Here is a 4,234-nt window from a genome sequence, read left to right on the forward strand (position 1 = left end):
TCTAGCGTGTGCGTCACCTCAATATAGCACAACGATGTGAAATTCGGGGTTTCATACCCCCACGACAACATTTACAATCAATACTCACCTCAATCTAGTCCAAACTCTAGCCCGCAATGTCTTTGCCTCTTGAATCGACCTCCGGATGCTCCAAATCTAACCAAAATCAGTGCAAGACAATCAAAATATGCTAAGGGAACAAAGCCAAGTCGAAAGAAATCAAATTACAACACAAATCCCGAAATTGGCCAAAATCTACCCAGGGCCCACATCTCGGATTCTGATAAAAATTACAGCAATAGAATTCTATATCACCCTACGAGTTCATACATATCAAAAGTCCCAAAATCTTATCACAAATGGCCCCTCAAATCCTCAAGTCAAGGTCTCCAATACCAAGCCCTAATCCCCAATTTTTAACCCTTAATTTCCATTAATCTTAGGCCAAATCACCAAAATAATGACATAGGATCGATTATTAAACTCAAAAATCTTACCTCCAGACGTTATCCCTTAAATCCCTCTTCAAAATCTTCCAAAAAGCTCCAAAACCAACTTGAAATGGTGAAGAACAACTCAAAAATAGCAAAGGAATTCTTTTATACCTTCTGGCCGAGGCTTTTCGCACCTGCGGTCCAGTCCTCGCCCCTGCGCAACCGCTTCTACAGTCCCAAGCACCGCTTCTGCGATCACCTCTTAAATCCCAGGCAGGTGCGCCTACCTAGCTGCTTTTGTGACTCCAGCTCTCCTTGGCCCTTTCCACTTCTACGACTCATTTCCGCATCAGCGAGGGTCGTACCTGCGGCCTCCCAACCACAGATGCGGTTATGACAGCAGTCCCAAATCTTCAACTGCCATTTCTAAATTTCTATCTTTCCGCTGACCATCCGAAATCACACCGGGACCTCAACCAAAAGCACAACCTAGTCCTATACTACTATCCAAACTTATACCAATCTTCAAAACACCTCAAACAATATCGAATCAACCAAAACACATCGGATTCAAGCCTAAGGTTCTCAAAATCTTCCGAATTATGCTTTTGATAAAAAAGTCTACCAAACCACGTCCGAATGTCTTGAAATTTTGCATACACATCCCAAATGACACAGCAGTCCTACTACAACTCCCGGAATTCCATTTTAACCCCTATATCAAAATCTCACCTATCAACTGGAGAACCCCAAAATTTCAATTTCGCCAATTCAAGCCTAAATCTACTCCGTACCTCTAAAGCATATTCCAATCATGCTCCTAAGTCCCAAATTACCTCCTGAAGCTATCCGAACCATCGGAACTCACATTTGAGCCCTCTAACACATAAGTCAACATCCGGTTGACTTTTCCAACTTAAGCTTCCTCAAAAGAGACTAAGTGTCTCAAACCTTACCAAAATCTCTCCGAACCCGAGCCAACCAACCCGATAATACAAAAATACAGCTGAACAAGGCAATAAGAAGCAGAAATGGGGGGAAACGGAGCTGTAACTCATGAAACGACCGGCTGGATAATTACAAAAACTTATCAAATACAACTGTTTCGAAGTACAGATAAAACAATACAAGTACAATACCAAAAGGTGACTCAGAGGCCTGCAAACGCGACGACAAGTTTACCATGAGTCTCCACAGCTTGACTAGCCAGCTAATAATAAACAACAACCGTGTCACCTAGATCTGCACAAAAATGTGCAAAAGTGTAGTATGAGTATACCACAGTGGTACCCAGTAAGTATCAAGACTAACCTAGGTGGAGTAGTGACGAGGGACAGTCAAGACACCTACTATACTAAACAAACTTGAATAAGTATGTAGATGAACTAACAGAAAACAATATTAATGTAAAACTAGACAGGATAAGGAATACAAAACAATACTGGCAATGATACACTAGTACACCAATAGGCAACAAAAAGTTGTCAGGTAATAATGCTATAGAGTCTGATCTCAGTCCAAGTCCGGGGAAAAACCAAGTAAAGTGAAAGCCAATTGCAACTGAGTAAAAACAGCCGCTTTCACACCAGGCATGTCCAAGCATTTCCATGAGGTAATGAACTTCCTAATCACAGCTCCCGGGTCCCAATTCTTGAACCTTAATCACTTGGCATCTGGTGCTCACATTTTGATTCATAATCTCACGGACGACTCACGTGCCCACGGGATAACTCTCATACAGAAGGCAAGTACACAGGAGTACATGTAAATATTCAACAACATCAGGATTCATCTTCTTACACCGATATGGTGATTTGTTTACGTGTACCCTTGTGCAAGTGTTCTATCAAAATTCAAGTCAATAAGTAAGAGTAGAGATATTGAATGACACATAAGAAACGATCACCACGAAATGTACATGGTATAGCTCAGACAGGGTAGACACACCACTACACAAATAACAACTATAACAATGCCCCATGCCATCACAAGTCACCACAATCATTCCCCGACATAGCCCACCATATCTCGCCACGTGCGCAATTATTATGCCCGCTTTGTCTTGCCACACGTGCATAATAATATTCCCACCTTATCTCGCCACATGAGCAAACCCACATATATAGCGCACCTTGTCACGCCATATGTGTAAATATCAATAGTAACAATAGCACGGTAGAAACCTTGTGCAACACCCAAACAAATCCTCCCAACAATATCACATGCCAAAAACACAATAACACAATAGAATGGCCTTCACAACATGTGCCCATATTCCATAATATTTCCTCTAAACAGTTTCAATACCATAACCGCGCATAGCCCTCGGCTTAACAACTAAGTACAACAGCAACAACCACAAAAAATACACGAGAATACGACAAGTAAATCAACCCAAGAGCTTTAGAACACAAGAAGCAGTAGAACGAGCTCATAAAAAATAAACAAAATAGAGAATAATATTCTCAATAAGAATAGCTCAACAAGGGAGAAACAATACGTAAAATGATTCCACAAAAATACAATTTGACAACAAGGGAGATAACAACAGTCAATAATTAAGGATAGATAATTACAGAAGAGATAATAATAGTTTCAATTAAGGATAAGCAATTAGGGAAGAATAGCATGTCAATAGAAGAAGTAACAACTTCAATTAAGGCACATGAGAGTCAAATAGGCAATAAGAGTGGATCATGAAGCAATTAATACCAATTAAATCACATGGAAGATGAAAATACTAAATGGGAAACTTAATCACAGCAAAACAACTCCATATCTAATGAACTTAAGAGCATAAGAGCCCTAAAAGGTCAACCTCCCACAAATAAGCCTGAGCACATAATCGTCACCTCGCTACATGCACTTCACATGACACAATTAGCATAAAAGACTTAAATCCTAAGAGGCAGTTCTCCCACACAAAGTTAGGCAAGATACTTACCTCAATGTAGATATACTGTTATTCTAAAATGAAATTCTCGAGTGAAATAACCTCCGGACGGCTCAAATCTAGCTAAAATAACTTCAAAGCACAAATAAAACTCATAAGAAACTATTCCGGATAATAAAGTTTCGATTATTAATTAAATTAAAAAGTCAACCCAAAAGTCAACCCCTGGGCCCACACCTCAGAACCCGACCAAAATTATAAAATTCAAACACCCATTCGATAACGAGTCCAACCATACAAGAATTACTCACATCCGACCTCAATCGCCTTTCAAATCCCCAACATTTAGTCTAAGATGTTTTTACAATTTTTTCCCAAAATTTCCAATACAAATCATTAATTAAATGATGAAAACAACAATGGATTTGTGTAATACAGCCAAAACCAAGTTAGACTCACTTAACCTGATAATTTTCTTGAAAAATACCCACAAAAATCGTCACAAACCGAGCTCTCTAGGTCCAAAAATGAAAAATGAGATGAAACCCTCATTTATATAGTACCCAATCTGACCTCCCATTTTGTTGACCACACATTTTGTTTGTGCGGTCGCACATCCCAGGTTCTACGGCCGCAATTCAACGGTGACTGCACTACCAGGCTTCAGTAAATTGATCATGGCTTTTTATACGAATGTCCAAATAATGAATGGTTTAACTTTCTAAAAACTAGATTAAAAAAGATACAACTTTTATTTTTGGATCATCTCCAAATTCCTTATAGATTGAAAGATATAAGCTTCTGAAGTCAGACCATCGAACCTGCAAATTTTCTCATTTCTGCGACAGCAAGATTTTCTGTATTCCGTACATAAGTTCGGGAATGGAATTATTTTGAGATTATAAGC

The sequence above is a fragment of the Nicotiana tabacum genome, chromosome 22 (genome assembly GCF_000715075.1).
Source record: "Nicotiana tabacum cultivar K326 chromosome 22, ASM71507v2, whole genome shotgun sequence".
NCBI lineage: Eukaryota > Viridiplantae > Streptophyta > Magnoliopsida > Solanales > Solanaceae > Nicotiana > Nicotiana tabacum.